Genomic DNA, 20,726 nt, shown 5'->3' with positions numbered 1-20,726 from the left:
CGTAATTTCTCTCGTGATAGTCCCTTGTTAAATGTCCTTTTCACGAGATGCAACAATCAGAAAATCAAGGAGAACTGAAGATAATCGGCAAATCTCGCAGTTATGCAGTCGTCCTACCGTAGCACGTATCGCACAACGTGGATCTTAATCTACATCAGCATACAACATCTGCAGACCACTGGAAAGTGCAGGGCAGAGGGTACTATGCATCGTACCACTGTTACTTCTCCCCATTCCAATCGCCAATGAAAGCGAGAAGAGTAATTGCGTAAACACCTCTGATAGTGCTGTAATTATCCTAACCTTGTCTTCACGGTCTGTAAGGATACGATACGTAGGAAGCTGAGGAATTCTCTGGATTCTTCATTTAATACTGCTCGTTATCGGAATTACTTATGGGAGCTTTCACGGGATAATTTGCGTCTGTGTTCGAGAATCTGCCAATATTGTAGGATAGGAGGCACAAGAGATTTGTAAGCAGTCACTTTTATAGACTGACAGCATTTTCCCATAGTCCTGTTAATCACACGAAGTACATCTCAGTATTACCTACGACTGACCATATGTGATCGTTTCATTTCATGTCCTTACAAATTCTTACACCAAAGTACAATGGGATGACAAAAGTCATGGAATACATTTTAATATCGTTCCGGACCTGCTTTTTCTCTGCTTAGTGCAGGAACCCGACGTGTCGTGGACTCAAGTCATTCGAAGTCCCCTGCTGACAAGGGAACCTCCCCATCGCTCCCCCCTCAGATTTAGTTATAAGTTGGCACAGTGGATAGGCCTTGAAAAACTGAACACCGATCAATCGAGAAAACAGGAAGAAGTTGTGTGGAACTGTGAAAAAATAAGCAAAATATACAAACTGAGTAGTCCATGTGAAACATAGGCAACATCAAGGGCAGTGTTAGCTCAGCAGTGCCGTGGTCCCGTGGTTAGCGTGAGCAGCTACGGAGCGAGAGGTACTTGGTTCAAGTATTCCCTCGAGTGAAATTTTTTTTAATTTTCAGTTTATGTCACAAACTCTTTTGTTTTCATCACTTTTTGGGAGTGATTATCACATCCACAAGAAAACCTAAATAGGGCAAGGTAGAAGAATCTTTTTACCCATTCGCCAAGTGTACAAGTTAGATGGGTCGACAACATATTCCTGTCATGTGACGCACATGTCGTCATCAGTGTCGTATAGAATATATCAGACGTGTTTTCCTGTGGAGGAATCGGTTGACCTATGTCCTTGCGATAAAATGTTTTCGGTTCCCATTGGAGGAGTACGTCCTTTCGTCTACTAATCGCACGGTTTTGCGGTGCGGTCGCAAACACAGACACTAAACTTACTACAGTGAAAAGAGACGTCAATGAACGAACGGACAGATCATAACTATCCGAAAATAAATTTTTCACTCGAGGGAAGACTTGAACCAAGGACCTCTCGCTCCACAGCTGCTCTCGCTAACCACGAGGCCACGGCACTGGTGAGCTCACGGTATCCTTGATGTTGCTTATCTTGCGCATGGACTACTCAGTTTGTATATTTTGCTTATTTTTCCATAGTTCCACACAAGTTCTTCCTGTTTTCTCGATTGATCTGTGTTCAGTTTCAAAAATGGTTCAAATGGCTCTGAGCACTATGGGACTCAACTGCTGTGGTCATAAGTCCCCTAGAACTTAGAACTACTTAAACCTAACTAACCTAAGGACAGCACACAACACCCAGCCATCACGAGGCAGAGAAAATCCCTGACCCCGCCGGGAATCGAACCCGGGAACCCGGGCGTGGGAAGCGAGAACGCTACCGCACGACCACGAGATGCGGGCGTGTGTTCAGTTTTTCAAGCCCTAACCACCGTGCCAACTTATAACTAAATCTGAGGGGGGTGCGTTGGGGAGGTTCCCTTGTGAGAAGTGAGCCCTGCTGCCTCTATAGGAGCCCATAATTGCGAAACTGTTTCCGGTGCAGCATGTTGTACACGAATTGACCCCGCGATTATTTCCCATACAAGTTCGATAGGATACATATCGGGCGATCTGGATGGTCAAATCATTCGCTCGAACTGTCCAGAATGTTTTCAAACCAATCGTGAACAGTTGTGGACCGGTGACACAACGCTTTGTCATAGATAAGAATTCCATCGTTGTTTGCGAACATGAAGTCCATAAATGGCTGCAAATGAACATAACCGTTCCCAGTCACTGGTCGGTTCAGTTGGACCAGAGGTCCCAGTCCATTCCACAAACCACACCGTTATGGAGCCCCCCCCCCTCCCCCAGTTTGCACAGTGCCTTTTTGACAGCTTGGGTCCATGGCTTCATGGGATCTGCGCCACATTCGAACGCTACCATCAGCACTTACCAACTGAAATCGGGACTCAGCTGTTCAGGCCACTGTTTGCCAGTTGTCCAGGGTCCAACCGGTATGGTCTCGATCCCAGTACAAGCGCTGCAAACCGTGTAGTGCTGTTAGCAAAGGCACTCGCTTTGATCGTCGGCTGCCGCAGCCACTAACGCCAGATTTCGTCGCACTATCCTAACAGATAAGTCCGTTGTACGACTCATATTGATTTCTGCCGTTACTTCACGCACTGTTGCTTGTCTGTTAGTACTGACAACTCAACGTAAGTGAAGGCGTTGTCCATGGTGAGAGGCAGTGCCTGAAATGTTTCATTCTCGGCATACTGTTGGGCATACTCTTGACACTATGGCTCTCGGAAAAATGACTTCCCTAACGACTGCCGAAGTGCAATGTCCCAGGCGTCGAGCTCCAGCTGCCATTCTACGTTCAATGTCTTCGTACGGCCCTAGTCGTTTTCACATGAATCACGTAAGTACAGTTGGCAGCTCCGCCAACGCACCGCCATTTTATACCTTGTATACGCGATACTACCAACATCTGTATATGTACTTATCGCTCTACCATGACTTTTGTCACGTCAGTATATTCATACGAGTTGACTTATTTCAATTTATGAATCACTGATACTGTAGTCATTCGATACAACGTTTATCCGTTGGGTGAAGTGCATATTTCCGTACGTTCGAATAAAGTTACCAATCTTCGCAACACTCTGAAATCTGATCAGGAGCTGAGTGATTCTTTCTGCATTTTACTTATACAGTATTTCATTACATATAACTGTGTCAACGGCAGAATATCTGAGGTTGCTATTCATTCTGTCATTAATAGCCAACATGAAAAACAGGTGTACCAACACACTTCTCGGGGGCAGAGCTGATGTTACTTCTATTTCTGTGGATGACTTCCCATCCAAGCTAGCACACTGCATCCTTCCTATCAAAAAATTCTGATGTGAATCTCGAATTATGTTTGATACCCATACAATCCTGCATTTTTCAATAAACGATGTTTGGTAAATGCATCTGTGACTAATAAACTATAGTCTACGAGAGTTTCCACATTTGAGGTATTATCGATAAGCCTGGCATGGAATAAAGAAGAGAGATAAACACGATTTTATCAAACTGACCATCTGTTACCTGAAACCTCGCAGGAAGCCGTCACCTTAGCCACTTTACGATAGACAGGGCAGTAATCTCGAAAATAAAATAAAATAACCGCGTGAAGCAGTGAGTTTCAGCTTAGAACAATCCTTAGCACTTCGCAAGTTCTGCGGCTAGCGTGTCACTGTTGCCGGTATATACAATGAAGCCCCAAAGAAACTCGTATAGGCAGCACTGCGGTCGCCATCGCCTATATAAGAGAACAACTGCCGCAGTTGTTAGATCGATAACTGGTGATAAAATGGCAGTGTATCAAGATTTAAGTGAGTTTTAACGTGGTGTTATAATCGGCGCACGAGCAATGGGACACAGCATCCCCGACGTAGCGATTAAGTGGGGTATTCCCGTACGACCATTTCACGAGTGTATCGTGAACATCAGAAATCCGCTAAAACATCCAATCTCCGACACCGCTGTGGTCGGAGAAAGGTCCTGCAAGAACGGGATCAACTAGGACTGAAGAGAATCGGTCAACGTGACCAGAAATGCAACACTTCTGCAAATTGCTGCTGATTTCAATGCTGGGCCATCAACAAGCGTCACCGTGCGAACCAGTCAGCGAAACATCATCGATATGGGCTTTAGGAGCCGAAGGTCCATTCGTGTACCCTTGATGACTGCACGACATAAAGCTTTACGCCTCGCCTGGGCCCGTCAACACCGACATTGGACTGTTGACGACTGGAAACATGTTGCCTGGTCGGACGAGTCTCGTTTCAAATTACACTCCTGGAAATTGAAATAAGAACACCGTGAATTCATTGTCCCAGGAAGGGGAAACTTTATTGACACATTCCTGGGGTCAGATACATCACATGATCACACTGACAGAACCACAGGCACATAGACACAGGCAACAGAGCATGCACAATGTCGGCACTAGTACAGTGTATATCCACCTTTCGCAGCAATGCAGGCTGCTATTCTCCCATGGAGACGATCGTAGAGATGCTGGATGTAGTCCTGTGGAACGGCTTGCCATGCCATTTCCACCTGGCGCCTCAGTTGGACCAGCGTTCGTGCTGGACGTGCAGACCGCGTGAGGCGACGCTTCATGCAGTCCCAAACATGCTCAATGGGGGACAGATCCGGAGATCTTGCTGGCCAGGGTAGGTGACTTACACCTTCTAGAGCACGTTGGGTGGCACGGGATACATGCGGACGTGCATTGTCCTGTTGGAACAGCAAGTTCCCTTGCCGGTCTAGGAATGGTAGAACGATGGGTTCGATGACGGTTTGGATGTACCGTGCACTATTCAGTGTCCCCTCGACGATCACCAGTGGTGTACGGCCAGTGTAGGAGATCGCTCCCCACACCATGATGCCGGGTGTTGGCCCTGTGTGCCTCGGTCGTATGCAGTCCTGATTGTGGCGCTCACCTGCACGGCGCCAAACACGCATACGACCATCATTGGCACCAAGGCAGAAGCGACTCTCATCGCTGAAGACGACACGTCTCCATTCGTCCCTCCATTCACGCCTGTCGCGACACCACTAGAGGCGGGCTGCACGATGTTTGGGCGTGAGCGGAAGACGGCCTAACGGTGTGCGGGACCGTAGCCCAGCTTCATGGAGACGGTTGCGAATGGTCCTCGCCGATACCCCAGGAGCAACAGTGTCCCTAATTTGCTGGGAAGTGGCGGTGCGGTCCCCTACGGCACTGCGTAGGATCCTACGGTCTTGGCGTGCATCCGTGCGTCGCTGCGGTCCGGTCCCAGGTCGACGGGCACGTGCACCTCCCGCCGACCACTGGCGACAACATCGATGTACTGTGGAGACCTCACGCCCCACGTGTCGAGCAATTCGGCGGTACGTCCACCTGGCCTCCCGCATGCCCACTATACGCCCTCGCTCAAAGTCCGTCAACTGCACATACGGTTCACGTCCACGCTGTCGCGGCATGCTACCAGTGTTAAAGACTGCGATGGAGCTCCGTATGCCACGGCAAACTGGCTGACACTGACGGCGGCGGTGCACAAATGCTGCGCAGCTAGCGCCATTCGACGGCCAACACCGCGGTTCCTGGTGTGTCCGCTGTGCCGTGCGTGTGATCATTGCTTGTACAGCCCTCTCGCAGTGTCCGGAGCAAGTATGGTGGGTCTGACACACCGATGTTAATGTGTTCTTTTTTCCATTTCCAGGAGTGTATATCGAGCAGATGGACGCGTGCGGGTATGGAGACAACCTCATGAATCCATGTACTCTGAGTGTCATCAGGGGACTGTTGAAGGTGGTGGGGGCTCTGTAATGGTGTGGGGCGTGTGCAGGTGGAGTGATATGGGACCTCTGATACGTGTAGATACGTCTCTGACAGGTGACACGTACGTAAACATCCTGCCCGATCACCTGCATCCATTCATGTCTATTGTGCATTCAGACTAGGGCAGTTCCAGCAGGACAAGACTACAGAGTGGCTCCAGGAACACTGTTCTGAATTTAAACACTTCCGCTGGCTACCAAACTCCCCAGATATGAACCCTATTGAGCATATCTGGGATGCCTTGCAACGTGCTGTTCAGAAGAGATTTCCACACCATCGTATTTACTTACTTAAGGATTTATGGACAACCCTGAAGAATTCATGGTGTTAGTTCCCTCCAGCACTACTTCAGACATTAGTCGAGTCCATGCCACGTCGTGTTGCGGCACTTCTACGTGCTCAGGGTATCCTACACGATATTAGGCAGGTGTAGCAGTTTCTTTGGCTCTTCAGGGTATATAACCTTTACGCATTCAATCAGTTTTTGGTTTGGTCGTGATATACGAGATCAAATAATCTCACGTCGGAAAACACTGCTGTGATTACTGGGAACTGAATCCGGAATCGTGCGAGCATCTGCCGCCTGTAACCGCTAATGTGCACCATCATCAGTCAAGTCATTGCCCTCCTTACGCACACGGTGAAAGTAAAGAGAAGTCACGTGTAACGCAGGACAACAACAATTAGTCCTGTAACAAGTTCAGCCCACAGGACGAAAAACGTGTTTAATTCGGTTCCCTGTAGCTTCGCAGTTTACCGATTGATTTTGTTTGACTAAAATTTGAAGTAACACTTCAGAATATCTCCAGGATTTATGGATATTTATAGGCGATTTCGAAAAATGGTGTCCGTAATCGAATATTGCCTCCATCTCGGAAATTATTCTAAAGTGTAGCTACATTCAAAGGTTTCATTTCTTTCCAGTTTTCTGTAAGGTTGACTTGGGTGTTCGGTGTATTCTGAAAGAGAACAGTACACGGAAGCAGTCTTACCTCTGCCGACAGTGAGAGTTCAGCATAGAATACGGGGACCTATAGGTTTTACCATACTTCCAGGAAGATCTTACAAGTATAAAGAGAAGAACTAGGAGACGTATTTGACGTACGCAAGATCGTTTTCCTCACGTTCTGGCCATGATCTGAAGCTGGCGACAGCCATAAAGTCGTCAGTCCCCAATCACACAGAGTTGCCGAAATCAAACTGTTCCGCAGACTGCGTCCCAAATACGAATCTTGACATTATGCTACGGCTGTTCAGCGTACTAATCAGGATATGCGATCTGAAGCTTTCCTGGCATATTTCCAATTTGAACAGTTCTCGGGTATCCGACCGGGTAGCGTCGTAACTTCTCCACAATATTTCGGCAGACGTACAGGCTGCCATCTTCAGGTGGTTCCTGACGAATGCTGTGCTGTGTCTCTCGGCGCCCTATATATACTAGCCATTACCCCCTCCACCGAAGACACTAGGAAAGGAACGGTGGAGGGGGTACCGGCTAGTATATATAGGGCACCGAGAGGAACAGCACAGCATTCGTCAGAAACCATGGCAACGTGTACGTCTGCCGAAATATTGTGGAGAAATTACGACGCTATCCGGTCGGATGCCCGAGAACTGTTCAAAATACACTCCTGGAAATGGAAAAAAGAACACATTGACACCGGTGTGTCAGACCCACCATAGTTGCTCCGGACACTGCGAGAGGGCTGTACAAGCAATGATCACACGCACGGCACAGCGGACACACCAGGAACCGCGGTGTTGGCCGTCGAATGGCGCTAGCTGCGCAGCATTTGTGCACCGCCGCCGTCAGTGTCAGCCAGTTTGCCGTGGCATACGGAGCTCCATCGCAGTCTTTAACACTGGTAGCATGCCGCGACAGCGTGGACGTGAACCGTATGTGCAGTTGACGGACTTTGAGCGAGGGCGTATAGTGGGCATGCGGGAGGCCGGGTGGACGTACCGCCGAATTGCTCAACACGTGGGGCGTGAGGTCTCCACAGTACATCGATGTTGTCGCCAGTGGTCGGCGGAAGGTGCACGTGCCCGTCGACCTGCGACCGGACCGCAGCGACGCACGGATGCACGCCAAGACCGTAGGATCCTACGCAGTGCCGTAGGGGACCGCACCGCCACTTCCCAGCAAATTAGGGACACTGTTGCTCCTGGGGTATCGGCGAGGACCATTCGCAACCGTCTCCATGAAGCTGGGCTACGGTCCCGCACACCGATAGGCCGTCTTCCGCTCACGCCCCAACATCGTGCAGCCCGCCTCCAGTGGTGTCGCGACAGGCGTGAATGGAGGGACGAATAGAGACGTGTCGTCTTCAGCGATGAGAGTCGCTTCTGCCTCGGTGCCAATGATGGTCGTATGCGTGTTTGGCGCCGTGCAGGTGAGCGCCACAATCAGGACTGCATACGACCGAGGCACACAGGGCCAACACCCGGCATCATGGTGTGGGGAGCGATCTCCTACACTGGCCGTCGAGGGGACACTGAATAGTGCACGGTACATCCAAACCGTCATCGAACCCATCGTTCTACCATTCCTAGACCGGCAAGGGAACTTGCTGTTCCAACAGGACAATGCACGTCCGCATGTATCCCGTGCCACCCAACGTGCTCTAGAAGGTGTAAGTCAACTACCCTGGCCAGCAAGATCTCCGGATCTGTCCCCCATTGAGCATGTTTGGGACTGGATGAAGCGTCGTCTCACGCGGTCTGCACGTCCAGCACGAACGCTGGTCCAACTGAGGCGCCAGGTGGAAATGGCATGGCAAGCCGTTCCACAGGACTACATCCAGCATCTCTACGATCGTCTCCATGGGAGAATAGCAGCCTGCATTGCTGCGAAAGGTGGATATACACTGTACTAGTGCCGACATTGTGCATGCTCTGTTGCCTGTGTCTATGTGCCTGTGGTTCTGTCAGTGTGATCATGTGATGTATCTGACCCCAGGAATGTGTCAATAAATTTTCCCCTTCCTGGGACAATGAATTCACGGTGTTCTTATTTCAATTTCCAGGAGTGTATTAATCAGGAATTTATGATAGCTGAAGAAGCTGCAGTAACTTCATTTGACATTCTGAACCAGGCCGAATATGGAGAAACGAGTAATTGAAGATCTAAACGCCTCGCCACCATTTCATTCAGAAGCCGCTCACAGAATCTAAAACACAGAAGCTAGCCTGGGAACCTTAAGTAAATCACAACAGAAAATTTACAAGGCTAAAGATCCAAAAATTATTCTGACAAAACGTACATTGTATGTCCCACTTGAACAGCTAACCGGGAATTGAAGGATTCACGTTCTTTTCGACAGGCTATCCTTCACTTGTGTAGAGTTCTCTAGTGTTCCGACTTCGTTCCCATACGCCGAGGTGACAAAATCATAGAATAAGGATATTCACACACAAAGGTGGCCGTAAATCGCGTGCACAACGCATAAAAGGGCGGTACACTGGCGGATCTCTCGTTTATCTCATGTGATTCACGTGCAAAGGTTTCCGACGTGATCACGCTCACACAACGGGAATTAAGAGACTCTGAATGCGGAATGATAGTTGGAGTTACACGTATGTGACATCCCATTTCGGAAATGGTTATGGAATTCAGTATGCCGAGATCCACCGTGTCAATAGTGTGCCGAGAACACCATATTTCAGGCGTTATTTCTCACCGCCGACAACGCAGTGGCCGACGGCCTTCACTTAACGACCGAGAGCAGCAGCGTTTCGGCAGAGTTTTTCGTCCTAACAGACAAGCTACACTACGTAAAGGAAAAGCAGAAATCATTGTAGAACGTACGGCGAACGTATCTGTTAGGACAGTGCGATGAAATTTGGCGTTAACGGGCTATGGCAGCAGATGATCGACGCGAGTGCCGTTAATAACAGCACAACATCGCCTGCAGCCCCCCTCTTGGGTTCGTGACCACATCGGTGATACTCTCGACGATCGGAAAACCGTGGCCTGGTAAGGTGACTCCCGATTTCAGTTGGTAAGACTTGATAGTAGGATTCGAGAGTGGTGCAGACCCCATGAAGTCATGGACCCAAGTTGTCTAAAATGCACTATTCAAACTGGTGCTGTCTCCATATTAGTGTGGCCTCTGGGTACGTGGAATGGACCTATAGATGTTCGGCGGCTTTGCAGCCTTTTGCAGCCATTTATGGACGTCATATTTCCAAACTACGATGGAATTTTTATGGATGACAATACGCCATTACACGTGGTCACAGTTGTTGGCAATTAGTTTGAAGAACATTCTACACTATTCGAGCGAATGGTTTGACCACCCAGATCGCGCAACACGAATCGCATCGAACCTTTATGAGATGTATGCGTTTATGCATAAAATCCTGCACCGGCTACATTCTTCGCAGTTATGGATGACTATAGAAGCAGAAAGACTAAAGATGTCTGCAAGTGACTTCCAACGACTTGTTGAGTCAATGCCACGAAGAGTTTCTGCATTACGCCGGGCAAAAGGAAGTCCGACACGATATTAGGAGGTATCCCATGACTTTCGTCTCTTCAGTGTATTTTTCTAGCAATGTCTTTGCTATCAGAAGGAACCTTTCATTCCGCAGCACAGTGTGTGGACTTCCTGACAGATTAAAATTCTGAGCCGGACAGGGTCTCGGCATGATATCTTCCTCAGTTTCGCGCTGCTGATCTGTTCCAAAGTGGTGTCTCCTCAATATCGTTTCTCCCTGCAGTGCCAGTCCAGCAAGATAAGAAGGCGAACTTCGCTAAGGATTGGATAGTGGAAGAGAGGCTTTGACGGAAGTGAAGCTGTGAAGACGGGTCGTGGCTGGATAGCTTGGTAGGTGAGGACATTGTCAACATTAGGCGGGGCATCGGGTTCGAGGCCTGATCCTGTTGCCTTGCTGTTTCGATTTCGTTTACACGAAATGCAGCAAACACTTTGCGAACGAGAGGTATGTTGGTGGACCTGTGCAAATATGAGTGGGTGTGTCGGGACAGAGCTGCCACAAATGTCTACAGAGCTTGACGAAAGGTAAATGCAATATCCGTGGTCTCATCTTTCGCTTGGGAAAGGCGAAGCCCTTATAATGGTAGTGCAACAGACGTAAGCGTTCTTACCACATACATAAGAACGAGATATTCATATGCCAAAGAATTAGTCAATGGAACTGGTTGGCCGGCCGGTGTGGCCGAGCGGTTCTAGGCGCTTCAGTCTGGAACCGCGCGACCGTTACGGTCGCAGGTTCGAATCCTGCCTCGGGCATAGATGTGGGTGATGTCCTTAGGTTGGTTAGGTTTAGGTACTTCCAAGTTCTAGGGGACTGATGACCTCACATGTTAAGTCCCATAGTGCTCAGATCATTTTTTTTAACTGGTTGCTGCTGCGTGACGACCTCTTCCTTTACGCCAAAGGGCGCCGTCATGCCGAACGTACACGCTAAATAGCTGTTCACTTAATTTCTCAAGAATAATTCCACTAGCCGTATCTGATTCTCTTTGACTTAACAGTTCTTAAGTGCCGAATGTCTTTCTTAGTTCTACATCTGAGCCATTTCGTAGGGCATTTATGAACTAAACATCTGTAAAACATTAAAGTCATACGGCAGCAGTGGACAAACGAGTTCATAAGCATACTTTCTTCATAACATATGGTTTTCACACTTAGCGAGCCTACGACAACTGGACACGAATCAGTACACCAAATACCGAAGCGAGGGACGGTAGGGCAACGGCCGCATTTCCAGACACGCAGGGTGATAAAGAATTCTCGCACTCGGACGCCACAGCGCTTTTCCTTGCATACTAACAGCACAAAAGTGTCTCTTACAGAATTTCCTCGCACGCGTGTTTTACATGGAAAACGAGCTTCAAAAGAAAGGCAATTTGACGTTGTTGTAATCATATGTCCTACAAGCCTCTTCACATAATACCCTGTAGTAATGCTGCCCAGCTGGCGTAATGGGTAGAGTCTTGGGGTAGAATAGTTCTAAAGTTTGATTCTGTGTGTAGTTCTGCCTTACTGATTTTCAAATTTTGTACGGCGTGGTACAGTATTTGGATTCTCATTCGACATGAAAAAGACTTGCAGTTATTAATACACAAATGAAAAGACAGTGGAAGACAATCTGTCCCTGACAATGTGTATACAGTACTAGAACTGGCCGCCCTTGTTCGCTTTGATATATATGTTTAAAAACGCCACTTGGATACATTCTGTAGTTAATTCCGTCCTGTGAGAGTAATTTGTTTTTACAGGTTTATTTATAAATTCACCTGCTACCAGTTACGATTTTCTTTGTTTTATTTTTCGCACGATGCGTTTCGGGAAATGACTCCCATTTTCAAGTGCGTTTTTTGTGTTTGTTATGTCATTCCCTTGTGATGTTGTCGATGTGTGACACTCTGCTTAGTAAAGTCAACGAAATTAAGCAGAGTGTCACACATCGACAACATCACAAAGGAATGACTTAACATAACACAAAAACCGCACTTGAAAATGGGAATCATTTCCCGAAACGCGTCGTGCGAATAATAAAGCAAAGAAAATCGTGACTGGTAGCAGATGAATTTATAAACAAACCTATTGTTTTCACAGTCGCAGGCTTTCAGAACCAATTATAATGGATCAAATCAAAATTGTTTTTTGCTGATTTTTATTCTCCACGAATATTTCTGACATGAATGACCAATAATTTCCAAAAGAACTGTACTGTAAGACATATATCGATCAAGATACGGTGTATTTCACAGCATTACTGAGCAGCTCAAAATTAGGAAAAAAATTACGCCTAGAGACGGAATAGAACTTTCAAAATGGAGTGTTCTAATGCAAAAGTGTACCCACTGCAATATATACAGGGTGTTACAAAAAGGTAAGGCCAAACTTTCAGGAAACATTCCTCACACACAAAGAAAGAAAATATGTTATGTGGACATGTGTCTGGAAACGCTTACTTTCCATGTTAGAGCTCATTTTATTAGTTCTCTTCAAATCACATTAATCATGGAATGGAAACACACAGCAACAGAACGTACCAGCGTGACTTCAAACACTCTGTTACAGGAAATGTTCAAAATGTCCTCCGTTAGCGAGGATACATGCATCCACCCTCCGACGCATGGAATCCCTGATGCGCTGATGCAGCTCTGGAGAATGGCGTATTGTATCATAGCCGTCCACAATACGAGCACGAAGAGTCTCTACATTTGGGTACCGGGGTTGCGTAGACAAGAGCTTTCAAATGCCCCCATAAATGAAAGTCAAGAGGGTTGAGGTCAGGAGAATTCGTCTGCCTCTACCAATCCATCGTCACCGAATCTGTTGTTGAGAAGCGTACGAACACTTCGACTGAAATGTGCAGGAGCTCCGTCGTGCATGAACCGCATGCTGTGTCGTACTTGTAAAGGCACATGTTCTAGCAGCACAGGTAGAGTATCCCGTATGAAATCGTGATAACGTGCTCCATTGAGCGTAGGTGGAAGAACATGGGGCCCAATCAAGACATCACCAACAATGCCTGCCCAAACGTTCACAGAAAATTTGTGTTGATGACGTGATTGCACAATTACGTGCGGATTCTCGTCAGCCCACACATGTTGAATGTGAAAATTTACAATTTGATCACGTTGGAATGAAGTCTCATCAGTAAAGAGAACATTTGCACTGAAATGAGGATTGAGACATTGTTGGATGAACCATTCGCAGAAGTGTACTCGTGGAGGCCAATCAGCTGCTGATAGTGCCTGCACACGCTGTACATGGTAGGGAAACAACTGGTTCTCCCGTAGCACTCTCCATACAGTGACGTGGTCAACGTTACCTTGTACAGCAGCAACTTCTCTGTCGCTGACATTAGGGTTATCGTGAACTGCACGAATAATTGCCTCGTCCATTGCAGGTGTCCTCGTCGTTCTAGGTCTTCCCCAGTTGCGAGTCACAGGCTGGAACGTTCCGTGCTCCCTAAGACGCCGATCAATTGCTTCGAACGTCTTCCTGTCGGGACACCTTCGTTCTGGAAATCTGTCTCGATACAAACGTACCGCGCCACGGCTATTGCCCCGTGCTAATCCATACATCAAATTGGCATCTGCCAACTCCGCATTTGTAAACATTGCACTGACTGCAAAACCACGTTCGTGATGAACACTAACCTTTTTTTTTTTTTTTTTTTGGTGGGTTTAAGGGCGCTCAACTACTGAGGTCATTAGCGCCCAGTCACTGTTGGTAGAGCACAGGGAATCTAGTAAAACTCAAGGGGAGGGGGGACACCAGAAAGACCTAACAAAGATGTAGATAAAATAAGTAAAAAGGTTAGATGTCTTTGGACAAGCCAGTCAAAGTTATAAAACGCAGAACACGAGCAGCTGCTCGAGCGTCATCAGCTAAAATATCCGGTAAAGTAGATGGCAGGGACAGGACAACACGAGATTGACTAAAGCGGGGACACGACAATAAAACATGGCGCACTGTTAACGCCTGACCACAAGGGCACTGCGGGGCTGGGTCACCGGAGAGCAGGTAGCGGTGGCTAAACCGGCAATGCCCAATCCGCAACCTGGTCAGAAGGACCTCCTCTCGCCGAGATGGTCGGGAGGAGGTTGTCCAAGCAGTTGGGAGCGGTTTTACTGCCCGGAGCTTGTTTCCTTGGAGGGATGACCAAGCATCCCACTACAACGACACAAGCCCGTTACAAACATCCCCACGAACGTCAGATGACGGGACACAATGGGAGGCTGGCCGAGGCAGGAGGACTGCAGCCTTGGCTGCAGCATCCGCAGCCTCATTCCCAGGCACTCCTACATGTCCGGGAACCCACAGAAAGCTGACAGGAGAACCATTATCAGCGAAAGAATGGAGGGACTGCTGTATCCGTTGAGCCAAGGGATGGACCGGATAGGGAGCTCCAAGGCTCTGAAGAGCACTGAGTGAGTCGGAGCAGAGTACATACGATGAATGGCGGTGGCGGCGGGCATACTGAATGGCCTGATGGAGAGCAAAAAGCTCGGCCGTAAAGCTGGAACATTGGTCGAGGAGCCGGTATTTAAAGGTGGCGGCCCTGACGACAAAGGCACAGCCAACACCGTCGACAGTTTTGGAGCCATCGGTATAAATAAAGGTGTGACCGGCAAGTCGAGCACGAAGTTCGACAAACCGTGAGCAATACACTGCAGCCGGAGTACCCTCCTTCGGGTGTGAGCTGAGGTCGAGATAAATATGAACCGGAGCCTGGAGCCAAGGTAGTGTCGGACTCTCACCCTCTCTGAAGGTGGTAGGGAGGGCAAAATCCAATTGTCGAAGCAGGCGATGGAAGCGGACTCCGGGGGGCAGCAGGGCAGACACATACAACCCGTACTGACGGTCGAGAGATTCGGCGAAGAAGGACTCGTAAGAGGGGTGGTCGGGCATAGACAACAGCCGGCAGGCATACCGACACAGCAGTACGTCGCGCCGGAAGGTCAATGGTAATTCGGCTGCTTCAGCATACTCTCGACAGGACTAGTGTAGAAGGCTCCGGTCGCAAGACGTAACCCCCGATGGTGGATGGAGTTGAGACGGCGTAAGAGGGATGGCCGAGCAGACGAGTAGACGAAGCTCCCATAATCCAGCTTCGATCGGACTATGGACCGATACAAGCAAAGCAGGACAGTGCGATCCGCTCCCCAAGATGAACCACTAAGAACTCTGAGGACATTAAGGGAACGTGTACAACGGGCTGCCAAATAAGAGACATGCGGAGACCAACACAGTTTCCTGTCCAACGTGAGCCCTAGAAACTTAGTTGTTTCCACGAATGGGAGAACAACGGGACCGAGATGTAAGGATGGCGGAAGGAACGCTTTATATCGCCAAAAGTTGATACAAACCGTCTTCTCTTCAGAGAACCGGAAGCCATTTGCCACGCTCCATGAGTATAGGCTGTCTAGACAACGCTGAAGGCAGCGCTCCAGGAGGCATGTTCTCTGGGCACTGCAGTAGATCGCGAAGTCATCGACAAAGAGAAAGCCTGAGACATTAGGTGGAATGCAATCCACAATTGGATTGATCGCGATGGCAAAAAGGGCTACGCTCAAGACGGAGCCCTGAGGCACTCCGTTCTCCTGGAGGAAGACGTCGGACAATACGGAACCCACACGTACCCTAAACTTGCGATCCGTTAAAAAGGAATCAATAAAAAGGGGCAGGCGACCGCGTAGGCCCTACCTGTGCATAGTGTGGAGGATACCTCCTCTCCAACAGGTATCATAAGCCTTCTCCAAATCGAAGAACACGGCTACCGTTTGGCGCCTTCGCAAAAAGTTGTTCATGATGAATGTCGACAAGGTCACAAGGTGGTCAACAGCGGAGCGGCGGCGACGAAAGCCGCATTGGACATTGGTAAGTAGCCGTCGAGATTCAAGAATCCAAACTAACCGAGCATGAACCATGCACTCCATCACCGTACAGACACAGCTTGTAAGAGAAATGGGGCGGTAACTAGAAGGAAGGTGTCTATCCTTCCCAGGTTTGGGTATAGGAACAACGACGGCGTCACACCAACACATGGGGACCTGACCTTCGGTCCAGACGCAATTGTAGGTACGAAGAAGTAAGCTTTTGCCCGCCGGAGAAAGGTGTGCCAGCATCTGAACGTGAATGGCATCTGGCCCCGGAGCAGAGGACCGGGACAGTGCAAGCGCACGTTCGAGTTCCCGCATAGTAAAGGGGGCATTATAAGTTTCCAGATTCAGCGAGTGGAAGGAAGGTCGCCGAGCCTCTTCTGCCTCTTTCCTGGGAAGGAAGGCAGGGTGGTAATGGGCGGAGCTTGAAACCTCCGCGAAAAACCGGCCGAAGGCGTTGGAGACAGCCACAGGATCAACGTGGACCTCATTACCTGAGGTCAGGCCAGGTACTGAGGAGTGGGCCTTAATGCCCGACAGCCGGCGCAGGCCACCCCATACGACAGAAGAGGGAGTAAAACTGTTAAAGGAGCTGGTGAAGAGGCCCAACAAGCTTTTTTGCTGTCTTTGATGACTCTACGGCATTGCGCTCGGAGTCGTTTGTATCCAATACAATTCGCCAACGTAGGATGGCGGCGAAAGGTGCGTAAAGCACGTCGTCGAGCACGGATAGCGTCTCTACAAGCCTCGTTCCACCAGGGGACGGAAACGCGACGTGAAGAAGAGGTAGTACGAGGAATGGAACATTCGGCAGCATTGATGATAACAGCCGTGAGGTATTCGACCTGACTGTTACAACTGAGAAAATCGTGGTCCGGAAAGGGAGGAGTAAAGTCCCCAGTCAGCTTTCGGTATGTTCCAGCTCGAAGGACGTGGGGATGGGGTGTGGTGCAGGAGACGAACGACACTGGGGAAGTGGTCGCTCGAATAGGTGTCAGAAAGGACATACCACTCGAACCGACGGGCAAGAGTGGTAGAACAGATCGAGAGGTCCAAGTGGGAGTAGGTATGAGTAGGGTCCGAGAGGAACGTCGGGGCGCCAGTATTGAGGCAGACAAGATTGAGATGGTTGAAGACATCTGCCAAGAGTGAGCCTCTTTGACAGGATGCACGAGAGCCCCAAAGGGGATGATGGGCATTGAAGTCGCCAAACAATAAAAACGGTGGGGGAAGCTGAACAGCCCGCATCTCGTGGTCGTGCGGTAGCGTTCTCGCTTCCCACGCCCGGGTTCCCGGGTTCGATTCCCGGCGGGGTCAGGGATTTTCTCTGCCTCGTGATGGCTGGGTGTTGTGTGCTGTCCTGAGGTTAGTTAGGTTTCAGTAGTTCTAAGTTCTAGGGGACTGATGACCATAGATGTTTAGTCCCATAGTGCTCAGAGCCATTTGAACCATTTTTGAAGCTGAACAATCAGGTGCATCATGTCAGCCCGACTAACAGCGGATGACGATGGAGTGTAGATGGTACAAACTGAAAAAGTAAAAGCAGAAAGAGTAATACGGACAGCTTTTGCTTGGAGTGGGGTGGTCAATGGGATGGGATGGTAATAGACATCGTCCCGAACGAGCAACATGACCCCACCATGAGCTGGGATACCGTCCACAGGGGTGAGGTCATACCACTCCGAGGTATTGTGGGTAAAGGCAATATGGTCAGTCGGGCGCAACTTGGTTTCCCAGAGACCAAGGACGAGCGGACAGTGCAGGCGGAGGAGCAGTTGTAATTCCTCCCAATTAGATCGAATACCTCTTATGTTCCAACATAACAAGGCCATCGCTAGTCAAAAAAGAGTGGGAATGAGACGGGGGAAGAGCTGGTCACCTCGATGGCCGCGGAGGGCCAGGTTTCGAGGGAACAACGCTACAACCGGCGGGAGGCGGATCCTGTTCCATCGAGTCGTCGCCAGCAGCGGCCGCTGTCCCTGGTGGTGTAGGAGGGGCAGCATCATTTGCCGACAAGAGGCCAGCTGAGCGCCTGGCAGCAGAGCGTCCCGGCGAAACTGAGGACGGCCGGGAGCAGCGACTCACGGATGGAGCGTCAGACAAAACGCGCTGGGGTGGAGAGGGGGATAGAGACTTCTTCTTGGGGGCCTTCTTGGAAGTCCGAGGAGGCACAGGGGTGGTGGGCTGGACCCGAAGAAGGTCCTCACGCGCGGGGTCCGTTTTGGAACGCCGGACCTCGGAAGCTGGGGTCCGGAACGTTTCCCCGATGGACGCCTGAGAAGAGGATCGCTTCTCAGGCGGCGGGGGGGGGGAGGAGGAGGAGGAGGAAGGGTGGTTCCTGGGGCAGAGGGGGCGGGGGCCACGGGGGAGGAGGATTTGGAAGGGAGGGATTTGGGAGGCGGAGGCAAAGACCCCGGATGGGGGGAGGAGGTGGAGGAGGGACAGGATAGGGGTGAGGATACCGCGGAAGGAGGGGACACAACTGAGGCAAACGAAGTGGTCAACGGCACAGGATGGAGGCGGTCATACTTCTTCCTGGCCTCAGAATAAGAGGGACGATCCAAAGTTTTGAGTTCTTGTATCTTCTTCTCCTTCTGATATGCGGGGCAGTCTGAGGATCTAGGCGAGTGGATGCCAGGACAATTAACGCACCGAGGTGGTGGGGTGCATGTATGTTCCTCACGAAGAGGACGTCCACAATCGCCACAAAGGGGCTCAGCCTCACACCGTGACGACATGTGCCCAAAGCGCAAACACCGAAAACAGTGCATAGGAGGCGGGACGTAAGGTCGCACGTGGCACCGGTAGCACATCACCTTTACCTTCTCTGGGAGAACGTCCCCCTCGAAGGTGAGGATAAAGGCCCCGGTGTCGATGCGACAGTCTTTGGGGCCGTGCTGGACTCACTGGACGAAATGCACGCCTCAGCGCTCCAGGTTGGCCCTGAGCTCCTCATCAGATTGCAGCAGGAGGTCCCGATGAAAAATAACCCCCTGCGTCCTATTTAGTGCCAGATGCGGGACAATGGACACTGGGATGTCCCCTAGGCGGTCGCACGCCTGGAGCGCCGCCGACTGTGTGGCAGAGGTGGTCTTTATAAGAACGGACCCCGAACGCATCTTACTGAGAGCCTCGATTTCCCCAAAGATGTCCTCAATGTGCTGAACAAAGAACATGGGCTTGGAGGTAGCGAACGTCCCCCCCATCGGTTCGAGAACAGACCAAATAGCGGGGGAAGTACTTCGCCCCAAGCTGGCGGGCCTGTCCCTCCTCCCAGGGAGTGGCCAAGGGGGAAAGGGCAGGAGAACCAGAACTAGAGACAGTACCTTTCCGTTTGAAAGACTCGGCCACAGAGCAACCTGATACGTGTTGACGTTTCATCTGCGAAATGTCCGCCCCGATACCACCCACTCCGACCAGGGGCTCTCCCCACGGGCGCCACCCAGCCTCAGCAAGGGCCACCTGGCAGGATGACCGTTGCCGGGAGTCCTGATGCCCCAAGGAGATGGGCATCTACTCCTTGGCTGACGTGGGGAGAGTGCAGCTCAGGTATCGGCAGTACGATCCCTGTGTTGTCAGGGGGCTACAACCTAGAGGGTACATGACGACCCCACCACAACGGTCTGGATACTGTGCTGGATTTCTGGTGCCATGGAAAGTCCATCATGATCGTAGGAGCAGATGGGGACGCACTATGGGCGTAACTTGTACAACCCATCAGGCGTTGAGGCCCAATTTGAGGAATAGTGGGTATGGTTACAACGCTGTTACAATGCTGAGTGCCAAGGCCTTAGTGCACTGAGGACCAGTGGTACACCACGTAAGGCGTCCTTCCCCAAAAGGCTCGTACTTTTGTAGAATTTGGAAAAATGGAGGTCAAACCCCAAGGGGGACCATCACATGGAAGCCCGAAACGGTTGAAACTCCTTTTAGTCGCCCCTTACGACAGGCAGGAATACCTCGGGCCTATTCTTACCCCGGACCCGCAGGGGGTAACACTAACCTGTTGATGCTACGTACTGATGTGCTTGATGCCAGTACTGTAGAGCAATGAGTCGCATGTCAACACAAGCACCGAAGTCAACATTACCTTCCTTCAATTGGGCCAACTGGCGGTGAATCGAGGAAGTACAGTACATACTGACGAAACTAAAATGAGCTCTAACATGGAAATTAAGCGTTTCCGGACACATGTCCACATAACATCTTTTCTTTATTTGTGTGTGAGGAATGTTTCCTGAAAGTTTGGCCGTACCTTTTTGTAACACCCTGTATATACTGTGAAGTGAAAGTGGGTACACTTTTGCATTAGAATACTCCATTTTGAAAGTATATATATATATATATATATATATATATATATATATATATACACACACTCCTGGAAATAGAAAAAAGAACACATTGACATCGGTGTGTCAGACCCACCATACTTGCTCCGGACACTGCGAGAGGGCTGTACAAGCAATCATCACACGCACGGCACAGCGGACACACCAGGAACCGCGGTGTTGGCCGTCGAATGGCGCTAGCTGCGCAGCATTTGTGCACCGCCGCCGTCAGTGTCAGCCA

General features: G+C 49.8%; 1 protein-coding gene across 1 annotated transcript in view; it reads right to left on the bottom strand.

The window, feature by feature from the left end:
* Window positions 1-20,726, bottom strand: part of LOC126199059 (UDP-glucosyltransferase 2-like) — a 201,678-nt gene that overhangs the window by 162,961 nt on the left and 17,991 nt on the right. The window lies entirely within an intron of this gene.

The sequence above is a fragment of the Schistocerca nitens genome, chromosome 8, assembly GCF_023898315.1.
Source record: "Schistocerca nitens isolate TAMUIC-IGC-003100 chromosome 8, iqSchNite1.1, whole genome shotgun sequence".
NCBI classification, from domain to species: Eukaryota; Metazoa; Arthropoda; class Insecta; order Orthoptera; family Acrididae; genus Schistocerca; species Schistocerca nitens.
This window is presented reverse-complemented; position numbering and strand designations above follow the sequence as displayed.